The 17,723-nt window shown below is 45.0% G+C and overlaps 1 protein-coding gene across 1 annotated transcript in view; it reads right to left on the bottom strand.

Annotated features, from left to right (window-relative positions):
* The window catches only part of SPTBN1 (spectrin beta, non-erythrocytic 1), a 132,406-nt gene extending 114,994 nt beyond the window's left edge, over positions 1 to 17,412 (bottom strand). Inside the window, exon 1 of the mRNA XM_035320838.1 lies at positions 17,313 to 17,412. The gene's annotated coding sequence lies outside the window, so the exon portion shown is untranslated. The remainder of the gene's footprint in view (positions 1 to 17,312) is intronic.
* Between the last annotated feature and the right edge of the window lie 311 nt (positions 17,413 to 17,723).

Here is a 17,723-nt window from a genome sequence, read left to right as displayed (position 1 = left end):
ACAGGTGTCAGCCAGGTGTAGCCCAGCTGCAGAAGAGGTGTTAGTTAAAACAGAACAACCACCATTAATTGTCCAACATACGAATCAATTAGAAAAGCAAGCAAACAAGGCAATGGACTACAGATTTGTGGAACTGGTTACTTGCATTTTTATTTTAGCTGTTCCTGTAAAACTTTACCGATTTTTTGCTAGAGTACTGAAAAACTCAGTGCCCAGAGACAGACACATATGCCCACACACTCTCTAACTGGCAAGAGTACACAGAACAGCATCTGGGGATAGACAGTGGTAACTGCACAGCTACTGCAGAGATGCAGGAGCTGAAACAACAATTCAATTAACTATTTTGCCTGATGAGTTAAACATTAGCCTCATCATCATTAATCAACAGAAGTAGCAAAAAAGCAATGCTTTTATCCTCTAGAGCAACCATTTCTGTAATTCTCCATATGCCTCATTAGAGACAAAACAGCACCAGGATTCAAAACCAGAGTAACTTTCTCACCTGCAGCATAACTCTGAGAGCCTAATTTTTACAGGCATAAGATACCGACAACTGCTATCAAAATGAATTGGGTGTCAGATCTTCCAAGCCTAAGGCCAAACTGTCACCTCTCTCCTTACATTAACCTGAACAGTACCAGTTACAGCTGCTGCGTTTTTAGCCCAGGGTTTTCAGACCCCTTACCCTTCTGAAGCTTTTGGAAGTCTCACAGGCTCAGAGCAGACAGCAGGCGGTTATTGCCTCTGCAAGACCAGGTAATAGCCACAAATATTTTAACCAAGAAAGAATTACTCCCATCCATGTTTTTCATGGCTCCCTTTCTGTATCATACTGAGAGGTATGTGGGAAAGCAGATGCACTTGAAGCCAGGCCATAAAACAAACCCAGGAAAAGGTGAGCCCAAGGAGTACTAGCCAGTCACGGGGCTTCACAGGAATTCTCCATACACCATGAACACTTCTAGGGTTTGGGGATTTTTCATTTACAATCAGGTTTTCATTTACATGTCCGTGTTGGCTGCCCCAGGCAGCACAATGCAGGGCAGCACTGCTCCACGCAGAGCCCCGAGGCTGACAGCTGCGAGCCACTGCTCTGTGCCTTCCAGCTCCCCAGCAGACAGAAAGCCATCCCAGCTCCAAACGAGGAGCTGCATTTCCTGTCACAACCCTCCTTTCTGTACTCTGGCTGACAAAGGTATGTGCAGGCACTTCTGCCTTCAGACAGCCATGAAACAATTAGGAGAAAAGAGGTTCTCAGTCAGTGAAAACTAGGGATGTGTTAGAAGTTCCTGTAGGAATTGCAGCTTGGGATTGCCTTATCCCTGGGCAGATTTTCTTCTGTAAGGACAGCACAGCTCTTGGTCCTTCCTCCGACTTCAATCTATTGTTAACTTTATCAAGATGACTCACGAGCAAGCTGGGGACAAGGCATCTGCAGTTTACCCTACCGAGAACAGCCAGCCATAAGCCTAAAAGCCTCACCCCCTGAAAAAGTATCAGCATTCTTACTCACATATTTTTCACTTTTACTCACCTTTACAAAGCTGGTCTTGATTTTAAGCTATCTGAAACAGTTAACAGTGTTGCAGTCATAAAAATTAAGTTACTCAGTGTAAAGGACACTGTTTCCACCCCTGAAACACACCTTTCCATTTCTCTGGCCACTCTGGGTTCACCTCTGTTTAGGCTGCACTGAGTAAAGAGGTATTTTACCAATATTTGTACCTCTAGAGAGCAAGCGAGGCGATTTCAGAATGACTAAACACCCTAGCGACATACCCTTCACAAGGACGTTTCAAGGCAATCACACAGATTGCAGCAAGAAGTGGGGAGACAGAAAAACGGCTTAGAAGCCAGGCCACGGTCAAGCAGCACTCCAGCGCACGGTGTGCAGGAGCTCAGGAGGAGGCTTTGTTTTAAACACAGTGGTATTTCGGTGTATAATGGGCCTGCTCCTAAGTCTTTGCAAAGCAAGCCTTAAATTTATGGGTAGGCCTTTGATAACATAGCACATACACTTGCCCGCTCAATTATTTAGACTGTTTTTTCTCACTATAATTGAATCACTGCTCAGGAAACAAGAAACGGGAGCTGATTCTAAAATAAGCCTCCCAAGATCTGATTCAGGTTGCTAAATAGCTAGTGTTTGTCAACAAAAAACGAACACCGAAGCCAAGGCCCTTTAAGCTGTCTCAGATACTTTTCCATTTTTGTATTCCAAAAGTCATCAAAAATATTCAGGCCAGTGCTGCAGCAGCTTGGGCAAATACTGACCACTATTTGCCTGTAAAGAACTTCCCCCCCCACACTTTTTCAAGAAACATTTAGAAATGAAGTCTACCTGAACAAAACTAGCTTAGACAAATGATGCTGAGGATGCCGAGCAGAGAACAGTGAAGCTCGTACACCATGGGAGTCATTAGGATCTGTGACTGACAGAACTAGGAGATTTCATCAAATATTGATGGAAATGCACAACCTGCAAACAGGAACCATCCAAAGCTGACGCTGTTCAGCCAACTTCTTTCTCATGATAAGTAAAATGTAGTACACACGAGAATAAAAATGAACTTCTCTGGGAGGCCAGTCCTGTGGTTACAGCCTATGGGGCTATGCCCAAATAACAATGCCAGCATCCAGAATGTAATGTCTTCAGTGCATTACTGAGCTAAAAAAGGGCTCTTAACTGCTCGCCCAAGTAAGCACTAACATGGCAATAGAAGTTTGTATGTCTTTGTATCTAGAATGGTTAATAGGGCTCAGGTAAAGACATTATGAGGGGATCTATGGTCCGCAGGTGGGTTCAGACAACACACTTGATGACACATTAGCTCTTTCTTCCAAAGACAAGCTACAGAATTCTACCTTGATTACTAAAGGAAGGATAATAAATTCCTTTCTGTGTTCATTCATATTCTAGCCAAGAAAGATACCTTTAGCATAAATGCAGGCAGAAGTATCAGATCTGAGAAATTTAATACAAATCTAATGGAAATAGACATGCTTAATTAATTCTGGCTCCACTTGCATCAAGAGGTCATCTGGCCAAGAGAAAAATCATTGGCTATATTAGAGATCCTGAAAAGCAAACAGAGGTTCCTCTAAGTCAGGACCACCTTGCACAGGCTGGATGTATGACCTGCCATGACATCCCCTCCACCCTAACTAGCAAAGTTTTGTTCTCCGCTGGTTCCTTGTGTCTTAGTTTGATCAAGCCCCTTTGGGTTTACAAGCTTTGGTTACATGCTTTAGGTTCTTGTTTTGGAGAGCAAGTTTTGTGAGCATTTACTTGTGACCAGAGAAGTGCTGGCTGTTGCTGCTGTGGGTGGGAGAACACAGGACCTTCCCTTTCCTCCAGCACCTCCTAAAGGAGTCAACTCCAAAGCCAGTGCTGGGGCAAGGAGAGAGAGTGTCGGCACACTGAAGCACTGTGATTCCCCTGGGATGCAGCTAGACAGGCTGAGGACACAGAGATTTATCATGCCACTTCACTTACTGCCAGCAGCCAAAATGGCATTTCTCCTGGGGTAAAGCTGGGACAGGCCCGTTGGGACACACAAATAGCATCAGGGACCAAACTCATTCTAACTGAAACGAGTGCCAGCAGCCTCCAGTCAGGTAGCAGCCACCTCTGTGCCCCCACAGCACAAGGTGACGGGGCAGGGATGTTTGGTACCCACTGGGAGCCAGGCTGGGGTGAGCCCGACACACTGGGGCACGATGCCCAGCCATGCTGCCACCAGCTGGCCCCTCTCTGCCTCAGTTTCCCAATTCCAGGTCAGGTCAGCAACACCTGGCATGCTGGCAAAGCCCACTGGGAAACAGCTGGGAAACATGTGGTGAACGCTCTGCCCGGCCATCACGCAGTGGGGCTGTGGGGAGAGGTCCTGCTCCAGTCTTCTCTCACAGGACTGCAGCCTGTAGTGCCAAGCAACCGGGCTGGCCGTCAAAGTGGCTTCCAACACAGTGCAACTGGTTGAACGGAAGGTAACTAGATAAACACAAGATGATTGCCGGTCTCTTCCCTACACATAAAAGCCAAGCTAGAAAATGGAATGGAAAAAGGATTTCTCTTCATTTGGAACTTCAAAAGCAATTAGAACAGTTCTCTCATCACTCACCTATGGCAAAAGGATTATATGGGCAAATTAGATTTTCTTGTACAGCAGATGACAATTCAACCATTCATTTTGACTAGATGGTGTTTGTTGAAAGCCTTTCTTGACGCCATTTCCATGATAAAAGGCATGCATTGTTTGGTTCCCTTCCTTGCCTCATAGTATCATTAAGATGATATTCAAGCCACAAGCCGTTTTCCCCCCATTAAATACACAATGGTCTTTCCTGGTTGTTCCTTCTCTGCTTTCTCCTAGAGGAAATTCTCTTCTCCAATACATCCCTTGTTGACAGCAAGTTTAAGGAAGTTATTTTGCTGAAATAGTATTTTTAGTACTAAATTTTACATTAGTTAATGCCCAGCAACATGGTGAATGAAAAACTAAGCACCTTTCATTGGTGCATTCTGAGGATGTCAGCACTCCCTGCACACATTGCTACTTGCCAAGCCCTTGATCTTCCTACCAAGCACAATCATTCAGATTGCACCCACTCTTGTCAGCGGCCTCCCAAAAGGCAATTAGTGGTTTGCTGCAATATTCAGTCCTCCTGCCATAACCAGACAGAGATGAACCCACAGGCCCTAGTGAGGAAAGGCAGGGCTTACACTCCCTGCCACCCAACCAGCACTCTGTACAACCTACGTCACTGTTAGGCACCTGCTCACAACCTAACTGAGCTCAGATTCTTGTCCTGATGAAGTTCTGTGAATGTTTGTTTTGTTTTGTTTGAATTCATCCTTTCCTCTCACATTCCTTCTGGTCCATTATTTCCCCCTATTTGATTTTAGATGGTCTTCACTTTCTCTTGAGCCATTTTCTGCTTCTTTCTTTCTCCAGATTAGACTTGAAGAAACAGGGGTGAAGAAGCCTTGGTTCAACTCCTACATAGCGCCAGCCTTGGGAATGAACCTTTGACCTGCTGAGTATTTAGCTTTTTTTGGCAAGACTAATTAAATGTTTTCTCTATTTACAGCTACTTCAAGTGTTGTAGAGAAGGGCTAACGTTTAAATATTGGAATTGTGATAGCAACTGCAAAAGGAATTCCCTATTTTAAGCAATATGCTGACTTTACAGATGACTTACAATAATGGGACCATAACAGAGTGAGAGTCAATCACAGAAGAGACTATGACACAGTCAGTTTTGTGCACTTTGCGGGCCATTTTGGATTCGGCATGGAGCTGGGGAGATTTATCATAGTCTTCAGCAGAAACCACCATGCAGCAAAGCATAAAATTAGTACTACACCAGCTTCTCAATAAATCCAGCTGCTAGAACTGACCAGGTGTTACTTCAGGCTACAGCTAAAAACAGGGCTTGGGGGCAGGCACACACTGCGGTGTGACTAGCTGGGACAACAGTGCCTTTCTTCCTCATACCTAGCAGTCCTTGAAATTTAAAAAAAAAAAAAAAAAAAAAAATGACAACCACCCACAGCTAAAATTAACTATAGGCTTGTATATTGTATAAAAATCCCCTCAGCCACATTTCTGGTTTATCTTTTTGTTGGTTTGGGGTTTTTAGGGGTTTCTTTTAGGTTGGTTGGTTTCTTTCGGCTGTGATACTCAAATTACAAAGCTTCCTCCCCCTTTTTGTTGACATTTTACAGACAGCCTGTAGTCTACATTCTGAAACCAGTAACTCAAGAAGAAGCCAGGAAAGTTTTTTGCTTTTCCCCCACCCACCCCCTGCAGAAGACACAACTTTAACAAAATGCTGTCAAACACGATGCTAAAACTAATTATGCTATTGACCATTCAGATCAATCCCATTATATTCCTGGAGCTTCCAGTAAGGCCAGGCTGCATGGCTATCAGACTGCCAACATCAGAAACTCATGTTCAGGCCAGAGAGTGAAATATCTCAGCGCAGACAGGCCAAGGAGAACTCTTCATTTCTGAAGAATTCAAACAGACTCGGGTCCACTAGGAACTATCTCGTAACCAGTGCTAGTCACCCTAACAGGAAAGCCACACCATTTCCCCAAACAAGTTGCTTCTGGAAATTGGCTGAAAAGTCCTTACATGAGTATCACAAATGCCCATAGAATGACCAAGTGGGTTGTGCCTGCTGCAGTGTCAGCACCACAGAAGCAGGACAGACTGTTAACACAATTATTTCACAGTATTATTATTAAGAAGAGGCCACAACAAGTTTAGACACTGGCTTTTAGCCTCTAAGATCACACCTTTTGAAAGCAGTATTAGAAGCAGAGCATTTTTCAGCTGTAAGAGTTAACAGCAGATATATTGAACACAGATTCCTGCCAAGGAGGAGTTCAGACGCTTTCTTCCGCTGAGACCCCACATTTGTGTGGCTCAAAACACCACAACATGCAACTGTAACTCCAATCAAAGCGCTGGAGCCTCCCAAACCCAGCACGTGCCCTGAATTCAGCTTGAATGCACAAAAAAGTCTAGCGCTCTGAAGAGAAATACCAGCATTCTCCAGGCAGCAGTTAATGAACATCAAAAACAAGATGGGTAGATTTTTAAAAGGAACAAGAATTTCTTGTTCCTAATAATAAAAATGGGAAGCTCTTTTGTAATTTTATCAACATACTCAAGGGAAGAAACAACATGCAAAACATTTCTGTCTACTGCTATACACTAAGGTCAATTTAGAGGAAAAAAAACTGCCAAGCTGGGCCCATGGACACAAGCTGCAGAGAGAAACACACAAGAACTACACCTAGTACCAACACGCACGTTCCCTCAAGACCTATTAAGTTTATACTGTTAGTGCTTCTGACCAGCGTGTGAACCACTGGGAGGCACAAAGGAAATTCAAAATGTGGTTTGTTATTATAGTAATAGGTGCATAATAGTTATTTATACAAATTATAAGCATAATCGTAGTTTCAGGACAGTTAACCCAAGGATGAATCGTCCATCTATATCATCCCTTAATAACATGCTTGGAATGCAGTTTGGAAATTCCCCTCTGATAAAGCAGTCACGCTGCCTGCATAGTGACCATTTTTCAGCATTCATTACCATCACGAACTCGAGTCTTCTAAAACAGCAATGTTTTTGATCAATCCACAGAACAGAGCATTACAAACAAAGTTATGTTATTGTTTTACGTATTTGTATGCCCTCCTAGCTCTTGTTAGAGCATAAAGTGATAGTCAAGCTACTAAAAAATAGAAAGGAGATGTATCAGATATGCCTAAAACTTTTAATGGTATGAATGGCATAGGTGCCCATCTATTAGAACGCAAAAATTAATCTGGGGCCCATTGCTCTTCCATGCCTCTTTGGTGTCCTGCCACAGCTTATGACAAGCTGCAGTTAAAAATGACAACAGCCGTGCTGCAGTGAAAGGCCCCCTGAACCAGGGGAGCATGCTGCTCTGCAAACTGCCCCTAAGGTGACGTGGAGGTCCGCTGCCCCACGCCAGGAATGCGAGGAACTCTGTGACTCTCTGAACTCTTGCAGCTCGCTGTGCCACGGCAATTCCAAGTGATTCACATTATTTTCTGCTTGTCGTGCAACAGCTGAAGAAACATCTCTAAAATGGCTGGCGTGCCCTCCGCCAACTCAGTGCTCCTCCTATCGCTGGTATGGCCATGTGGCCTTCACCTGTCAGCTCTCCTTCAGCAACCCCATCATTAGGGCTCTGCGGTGTTCCACTTGTTTAGAAGATGATCCTAGTTAAAGCAATCAAACTTCTGGTTTACCTCAGCCTATCACCAATAAATACCTAAACAACATCTCCAGATCCCGCTATACCCCTACAGATTATCTAAATGCTGATCTTTGTTACACACACTCCAGCAGCATAATCTCACTCAGGATTTACTACCCAACTAGGATTACTTAGACTAGAAACACAGATAAGAGCTGTGTGTTCCTGTCACTCACACCTACCCAGAAAGAGGGTATCATCAGCCCTGACTCCTGCACTTATTTACTGACACTTTGGTATTTTTTCACACTTCTGACAATCCTTGTATTTCTAATGTGGTTCAGAAATGGAAATGAGCAATGTGTTGTGATCCCAGACATGTTCCTCTGCATATTTTGATATGAAGATGATTTAAAACCTTGAGCTATAGACTGTGATGAAGTAAATCAGCACAGCTTTACACGCTGGGATGGAGCTGTGTAACTTGGCACAACTGAGGATCCAAATCCCTCATTTTCAAGCACAGCAGAGAAAGAAAAATCAGAGTATTACACAAAGAACATAGGAGGTCTCTCGTCACTATGCAAAACGAAGAATGCAGTTGAGGTTTCATTACTGATCTGGCAGAAAGTAACTTAACTGCAGTTACTTTACTACATGCCTGGGTCACAGATATTTATATCATTGTGATATATCTTTAATTTACCTTTAAGTCATCTTATTCTTGTTTGTCTAGCTTACAACAGAAATACATCTCTAAAAATAACTTTCTTCCATCATCTTTCCGGTCCCCATGGCAGCTGAATGTATTATTACCCATTTTTCACATCTCTTATTTAAATCATGCAATTTTTGTAAATTTTTATGCCTGCTAATATATAGAAACAATGAAAAGATATAAATGATTGAAAAGAAATCCCTGTGAAGCTCAAAATGGATTTTTATTTATTTATTTTTACTTTATTTACCTTTTTCACTTGCATTTTATGCAAGCATCACTCCTTGGAGCCAGATCCTGACCATCAATAAAGCTACTTTACACACTCCAGCGATGCAAAGCTGTAAAGCTGGCTTACTGGGCCAGATGGGGTCAGGGAATCCCCCCATGGTACAGAGCAGTGTCTCTGGTACTCCACATCCTCCCCCAAAACAACCCTTGGAGCATATCCTGTGCCCCACCTTGCCATGAGCCAGAACGGCAGCCTTCCTTTTCCAACACACTGCAAACCAGCGCAACTTAGGCAGCATTGCAGCTGCTACACAAAGGGAGCCCCCAGCCCTCAGAAGCCCAAGGGCTGCCGCAGAGGGGACACGAACCTGCTCTGCTCTGAGCACAAGCCGTGCCAGCCTAGTACCTGGAGCCAGAAATTTCAGCTGTGGTACAGACATGAAGACAGTCACATCTTGTGGTCTTCAAGAGCTAAACTGATCCCCGGCTTCCAGTGCAGATCAAAGGCTGATGGTTGTTTTTCCACAAATGAGGTAATCCCTTTGCCTTTTTAAAATTACAACACACGCTGCTAGTCCTGAAAACTGCACACACTGGATGGTCACGGCTTACAGTAGTAGTGCACACTTTCTTTTCTGAATCTCGTTACTCCCTAACATTTCCACTTTTGCTTTTCCTTTTACCGAGCTCCTTGCCCAGGTCCCTGCAGCAATGTGCTCGCACATCCAGGGAACAGTTCTTTCAGTCTGTACTTCCCTACAGCAGATTCCCACCAGGCTGAACACAACCACCTGCTGACTCAGTACATAACAACCGTGCTCCGAACGACCAGCCCCGGCCCCCGCACTTTCCTTATGTTATCCCATTTAGAAGCTAACTCACTCTCTTCCCGTAAGAAACTAATTTAGGCATCACAGGTTTTAACTTTAAATGGCTTATGCCAATGACTAAAGCCGCACGATCAGATTCTTCCATCGACAAATTTGACAAATGCACGTAAGTCAAATTTGCTTATTTTTGCCCTTAAACAAAACCATATACGGCCTGTGGTGGTAAACCACCACTTTTAATATCCAAATACTGATTGCTTGCACACATCATCTTGAACCAAAATCCCGTTACCGACAGCCAGCCGAGGCATGTCTGAGGCCACTGCACTGATCTCTCGCTGCCTTCACACTTTCAGGCAGTTCAAGACTAACTCGAAGCTGCTGCTGCTAAGCTCAACTAGACACAAACCGGTCTCCTTTCTCATTTGGGTAACAGCTGAGTCCCTAAGCCAGGACTGAGGGGTTTGGGCTTCCCTTCTGCAGTTTTAATACAGCTTTTTCGTTCATACCTGCATTCCTAGCCTGCCTTTGGTTAAAGACTTGCAAGGGACCACAACGGCCCTAAGATGCAAACAGAATATATATAACCAAAAAAATCCCCCGGAACCTTCAGTCTATAATCCATTTTTAGGAAAGAATTTGTGCTAAAATGAGGTAAGTGATAACTTTCCAGATCTCCTGTTATCCAGAGTACTATTTTAAGGAGAGTGTGACTGCATTCGCGCTTGTCGCATAGTCCTGCTTCCAATCTCCTGGCAGATCCCCAGCACATTCTGGCATTTAATGCACAGCACTTGTTGGGATGCAGGCCCACTTATCTCCCAGACACATTGACTAAGACTTTCCCACATAAAGCGGCCCACCCTTTACTAGCAAGAGGTCACTCAGTACAATCAGCCTTCAAATGAGAAAAACAATCAGGAAAAGCTTCTGTGATGCCAAAAACATAGAGGAGAGTAAAATACAACAGGCTTCATTGTTTTTATCAAAATTTAGGAGGCTGCAAGACAGATTTTCAACTGGTGCAAACCAGTCAACCAAAGTCAACCAAATTTTTTTTTTTTAAAACAGATTTAGGATCTGGCCTCCTAAAGACATTCAAAATTGCAATAGAAAGTATGTTATTCTATAAGTAACAAAAAAATTAGCAGTTAATCCATTCACTTTTGACTATTGTGAAAGCAGTAAATTATTCATAGTCCTATACACAGAAAAATATCACCATATTTAAAGTTACTGAAATAAAGGGAGTGCTAAAATAATAGGCTAGGAAGAAGTACAAAGTACCACTAATTTACAAAAGTAATTCAAATTATCCTTATTACATATAGACTCTACAGAATTTTTGAAAAAGGAATACGTGTTTTCTTCAGGGAAACTGCAGCATGGTAGTTCAAAACCTTTTTTTCCCAAAGAATCATCTCTCAGTCAGGCTGAACAAATGACCTCTCAAGAGGTGTGGAACCTCTTTGAAAGTTCAGGCTTCCTCCTGCTGAACAACAGGCACCCCAAACTAGCATATGCTGCCAAACTCCCTTGCTTTCCCATTTTGCATAACTGAAGTGGCAGAGTGGGAAATAAAATCCCTAGCATTCCTGACTTCCTCGCTGGTACCCTGCCTGCCACAGGGTTAAACAAAGGGTGCTCTACTGGCTGATCCTCCTGGATCAGAACGCCCACTGACTTCCATAGATTTAGGCCCAAGGCACCTTTCCAAAAGCACAGAACCAGTAATTTGGTAGTAAGAGGCAAAAACTGCTTTCTCCAAGCACAGACTAGAATGATTAGCTCCATGCTGCATTCCAGTGTTGCTATAAATGTATATGCCATTAGCATCCTGGAGCCACAAGCTACCCACCAGTGCAAAGCTTTCCATCTGCAGAGGCTGGCTATAGATCACCCTTAAACACTTCAATTAAATATTTGTTTACTAAGAGAAAAGCCAGTGAAGGCCATTGGGAAGAAAGTCTCATAATTAGTTTAGACAGAAGATAACATTTCCAAACTCAGATGCCCAAACTAAAACCTGTAGGTGTTAAAATAAACTTATCTCCACTAGGGTAATTTAGATACAGCAGGCAGCACCCTTTCTGTTCTAAGCTAAAAACCAGAGGAGCTACTTGCTGTAATTAGCTGGAGCATTTGTGGTGTCTAGGTGCTAAACAAAACTCATTTCATGAGTGGAAAAAATAAGCATTTGGTCATATTTGGTCACAGAACTGAATTATCTGCTCTGCGTTACTGCAGTAACCACGAATGAGCTCTGTTGTAAAGCAGGCTCCAGACCTTCCCAGCCAGCCAGCACTTCCAGCACCCTACGCCACAACATACACAGGCAGCTTTCTTGCTCTTTCTTACAGACACAAGGCTCCCTTTCATCATGTCACGGGAAGAATCAAAAGCAGGTCACTCCGTGCCATTCTATAATAAATCAACCAACAGAAAGACAAAATTAATTCAGGATCAGATAGCAGTAGGTTACAATAACCAAAAATGCAAGCAGATCCGAATCACTGTTTGACAGCAAGAAATCTCCACAGCACCTGGTAGAAGACCTTGACCACGTACTTGGGACCAGAAGACTCCATGGAGCTGAATCCCACAGTGGAGGTGAAAGCCCTCCCAGAGGTGCCAATCGGTCTGGCCTGGGAGAAATGCCTGCCCAATATCAAGTTCAGCAATCAGTGTAACCTTACAGCGCTGGGGCCGGGCTGCCGCAGGGAGCCGCCGCGTCCCCTCTGAGCACCTTGCAGCAGCTCACTGCAGCCGGCGCCTCCGAGCAAGTGGAAATCTGAAAATGACACTCTGCAAAGCCTGGGGCTGGGGCGGGGTGGGATGAGCTTTCCTGACCTCCGCAGGCACCAACCCAAGTCCTGGATCACAAGATGCTAGCATGGCCGTCATCTGAACATGAAGCTGTATTTTAAGAAAGCTGGATGAAATTAAAGTTTTTAAAGCTGAATGAAATTAAAGCCAGAATTAAAGCGTTTAATTCATAGGGAGTAAGGCTAGGAAGGATCACAGCCATTCAGCCACTTTCTGTAGTGGAACTGAACACACAAAGCATGAACACTTCATTCATTAAGTTGGATACTTCCAATATACTTCCAGATTAACCTGTGTGTTATCCAATCATGTGGGCAATGAAGCAGTAAATAAAAATTTGTTTTGTTTGCAGTAGGTCTGTATATCTTCATCTCTGATTACAGCTTCCATCATATGATGACAGCAAATTAAATCTTTTTAAATACATATGCAACTACAAATCTTTACAATCTATCACTATATCACATATAGCCCCTCCTATAGCCCGTTTGCAGAGCCCACCCCTGACTGAAGCAGTCTCAGGGATGGCTCCACCCTCTCACAACCATGCTGAGTCATGATTCATAAAACCGAACCTGGTGGCTACTCTAACAATGTAACGGAGCTGTCGGTCAATTCCTATTCCTTCTTTTTTTTTTTTTTCCCCCGTTTTAAACGAGAAGAACAAACAAGCAATGACACTTTGCAAATTCTTCTTTGCACGTCTTATTCAATGGCAAGTCCCCAGCCTCTGCAATTACTTGCAAAAGCATTTCTGTTTCATATTGTTACTCATATAGTAGCTCCAAGCAGTATGACTTTCCCAGAGCAGAAATGTTTTCTTGTTACGTACAGCTGTGGATACATGAGCAAGAACAGGAGACTCAATCCAAGAACATCTCTGAATACATTTCACAGATGATAGGCCAATTGCTCAGCAGGTATAGCTTCAGGATCTAGTCACTTCTTCCAAAGAAACGAAGAGCATGTTTTGAACTCCAGTAAAGAGAAAAGCTACTTAATTTGGAACATTTACCTGTGAACAGATTCACAGCGGTATATTTTTAGATCTCTGAGCAGAGTATTAATGACACACCTCTCCTGTTCCAACGGCATGACTGGTATGGCCTGCTCGTCTATTCGTAGTCTCTAACAGGTGTGTGTTAGCATCTGTTGGCACAACATTTTCATGCTGAGCGTCTCTTCTGTTTGGTTCTTGCTGCCCTCTTCATGCGAGAAGGTTGCTGAATAAATCAAACTGACATACCCTTTCTTTTTGAAGTTCTAATGCTTAGCACATTCATAAGATCGTGAAATAAAAATGACTGCACAACAGCATAACACGTTTCTCTAGTGGAAGCAGTAACATGTCAAAGAGATTCTTGATGTGTCTAAAAAATACCCTGCTTGAAAGAAATATATGGGTACAAAAATATAAAGAGAAAGGCAAGAAGAAAGCAGAAAAGCATGAAAAATAAGAACATCCTCAAATTTTCATTGTTCAACATGAAAAAATTATTTCAGAGAAGAGGCAGAGAATGATGCTGAAAAACAATAGTTCAAGATACTCCTCAACCTTAATCTGTCCTTGGCCACACAAAGACATTTCCATTCCTGAGCACAAAGGTTAGAGATGGGTGTTTATCTTTTCTTAATGGCATATATTTTTACTGCAAGTAGAAATAATGCTTGCAGATGCAAACCTACCCTCCCTTGCCATCTTTCTGAACTATAAAATCTGTTTTGAACTCAACCATCAAGCAACAATACATTGGAAAGTTCTTCCCATGCAAAGCCAAGCTTTTTAATGAGAAATGGACAGTAAGAACTGTATCTGGAACAGATGAAATAGATGATAAAGAAATAAAGCTGAACATACTAGGAAAAAAAGCTGACTGCTTAAATACACAGAATTAATCTGTATCGCTCTGTTAAAGCTGTTAAATAAGATGAGATCTACTAAGCATAAATAAAAAGCCTTCCACGCAGTATCTCTGTAACCCTCTTTTCATTAGAGGAAGGAAAAGCCTTGAAAGGTCCAGCTGTAGTTGCTGCAACATTGTACTCACGTTCATTAGAAAAACAAATTCACAACAGATCATTTTAAGAGCAATAATAAAAATCTGACAAATGAAAAGCACATGTGGAAAAAAAAAAAAAAGCATTGGGGAAATCAGCCTTCAATGCAGTCTCCTTGCAGAACTCTGATTATACCTCGGTGCCATTTGACGGTACACACGTTTCAGCTCCAACACTTGCTTCACCAGACAAGTGTTACTTGGTGATAACAATCAGACACGAGATGATTTCTAAGTCGTAAATACACAAGAAAGCCAGAGAGGACAACTAGATTTTCATGTTTTATATCTCTGGGCTAGATTCCCTCTAGTTTGACGGGCAAGTTGCCATGAGCTCATGCAGAGGTAAGAGACCAATGTACTGGCAAACGCCCCAGCTTCATCAGTTGGGAAGGGGAGCAAGCCCACAGCGCTAGCTCGTGTTTCAGAAAAGCCCTATATGGCTCTGCACAGCTTCGGTCATGGAGCACCAGCCTGCTCTCATCCCAAGTTTCCACTGCATGGTGTGCATCACACACCACAGAAATTAACTTTCATTGCTCTATGTCACAGCCTCTTCGTTTAACTGACAGTCAGAAAGATCCAAGGTGCTGCTGCTGGCACCTCATGCTGGTTCAGGCCATGCAGCTCCCAAAGCCAGCACACAGTGGTTTGCAAAGGTTTATCTAGAGACGTGAAAGATTGAGCAGGAGGCCTCTGGTCAGAGATGCCCGCCTGGATATGGAGCTGACTCATTGGTAATGGGCAATGATAAACTATTGTATTGGTTTTCAGCGTGTGCCCAGATCAGATGACTAAGGAATTTAGGTACCTATAGAGATTAACTGTCTAGATACCCTTTGCAATGAGCCTTAGACATCTGCATAAATAGGCCTCCTCCTCTGCATTCCACAAAATATGCCCCTGCACTCCTCACAAGTGAAATGCATTGCTTATTTTACAAGTAATCCAACTACAAATATTAAATCCTGTAACTGACGCACATTAAAAATAAATCCATCCAATAAAGGAGGTTTAACTGATTAAATTTTATATACGTTGAAAGAAAAACGAAACATCTTTTACGAAATGGCTCGGTACGCCTACATAAAAGGGCTGTCCGAAAGATGGAGAGCAGCGATCAGGTCTCCATACATGTAGCATGAGTGCTTTGCCCCCTCTCTGCTCCACTTGTGTGCAGGCAGAGTTTGGTAACACACAATAATCCCCAGAGCTGTAGGATTCATGCCACAACAGGGATGAAACAGCATTTGTAAAGCTTTTTGCCACAAAAACTGCTGCAAGCTCCTATTTCACACAAAAATGCTGCATTCTGCTTCTTTTTTTAATCACTTACCACACTTAGCCTGCATTACAGAAAAACGCAAAAGGGGCTACTCATCTAAAACCTGCCCTCTTTTTTAGTACCAAGCTTATGCTACTGCATGAAGCAACAAAACGTTCCCTACCCATTTAATTTGTTCAGCGCTGGTTGTGTCACATTAGCCAGCCAGCTAGCCCACCCGCTCCCCAGAGACCCACAGCCACTGCTAAGTCATGCAGGCATCACAACAGCCATTGCTGTTTCACCGAGAAAGGGCTTCGTGGAGCACATCTAATGGCAACGGGAAATAACACTGCTTCAGGAATCACACCTAGCTGCCATCACACTCACCCTGGCTCTTTCTTTCTCCCATGCCATTTTCACCTCCCCTCTCCCTCCAGAGGCTTCCGAGTACATGTGAGACGAGATTTTCTGCAATGGCCTGAGGAGTCACAGCCTCCTGACGTCTTCACACGACTGATATCTCTCTGGATAAATTACCTGACACGACCGGCCTCTATAATCCTGCAGCTTGGGAGCATTGTTCCCCAAGACGTCTTTCAGGACAATACATTCCCAGGGCTGAATGAGTAACAGTTATTTTTTTCTAAACTGGCTACACAGTTCAGTAAGCAGGTTTCATAATATTTCTACCCTGTCAATAAGGGCTGACGGCTGTACCGAATGCTCCAGATTCCGGCAGTTTATGTTCCTTCCCCCTTACAGCAACCTTGCTTCTGATATCGAGCATTCAAGGTTTTATATCTAAGGATGATGGTGTGTAGGTACAGTCTAGAAATATGAGTCCTTACTCTCCTTTAAACACAAATACCATATTATAAGTAAAAACACCAAAATTACAAATGGAATTGCTTACTCTGTTTTTGGCTCATGCACTTGGACAGTAGAAGAAAGAGGGCTTGCTAAAGAAAAGGTCAGCCCCAGTGCCATGAGCAAGGATTTTTCAGAGCTGCTGCAGTCCCACACTATCGAGCAGAAGCCTGCCATATTATTTTTTTTTTGTTAAAGCAGGCCTATATCCATCAAACTGCAAGGGCTATCTACAGAATAATGAAATCGGGGCCATGCATCATGCCCGTCGACTGTGTCCTCACTGGAGGATAAAAGCGCGGAAGGGTGCTGCGTGCAGTGGATGGGGACAGTCACAGCGGCAGCCCCAGCGCTGTGAAGGTGAGCGGCACCGCGGGGGCATCGCCCCCACTCGCGCATACAAAGCCCCGCAGCGGCCCCGGCCCCAGCCCCCGCCCCGCTGCCCTCCCGCCCAGGCCAGCGCAGGAGCGGAGCCCTACCTCGGGGGGGACAGCCCAGCACCAGCAGCAGCGCTCCCGAGCCGCGGCGCTCCCGCGGCTCTCCGCACCGCGGCGGGGCGTGCGGCTGCGCGGCACCGGCGGGGAGGGGACGGCAGAGCAGGGGAGGGGAGGGCAGGGGCGGCGGCCGCGGTCCCCGGGGAGAGGCCGGGGCCTCCGCAGGGCGGAGCGGGGCGGGCGGGCGGCTCCGCGCCGGGCCCGGCGGAGGACGGAGGCGGGGTGGGGGGGGGTTGAGGCTGACGGCGGGGCTGTGGGAGCCGGCCCTACCTGTGCGCGCTGCCCGGGCGGCGGCGGCTTCTCCCCGCTGGCTGCAGCGGGCGGTGGCTCCCGCAGCCCCCGGCGCTGCTGCGCTGCGCCCGGCCGCGGAGAGGGGCGGGCCCGGGGCGGGGCGGCCGCTGCCGCGAGCGGGGGCTGTCGGCGGCGGGGCTGATGGTGGCGGTGATGGTGGCGGTGCCGCGGCCTCGCCTCGCTCCGCGCCCAGCCCAGCCACGGCCGCCTCCCCCGCGGCCCCTCACTGCAGAACGGCCCGGCACGGCCCTGTCCGCCCGCCGCCCCCTCTCCTGCCTCCGTTCGCTCGTTCCGCGCCCACCTCCCGTCACATCCTCGCCTATCGCGCAGACAATGTTGGCTCGCCCCCAGCATCCATTTCCTCCGGTGCTGCTCCCCGCTGCTGTCAGC

The sequence above is a fragment of the Oxyura jamaicensis genome, chromosome 3, assembly GCF_011077185.1.
Source record: "Oxyura jamaicensis isolate SHBP4307 breed ruddy duck chromosome 3, BPBGC_Ojam_1.0, whole genome shotgun sequence".
NCBI classification, from domain to species: Eukaryota; Metazoa; Chordata; class Aves; order Anseriformes; family Anatidae; genus Oxyura; species Oxyura jamaicensis.
Note: the sequence above shows the minus strand (reverse complement) of the source record. Positions and strands in the feature narration are given on the sequence as shown.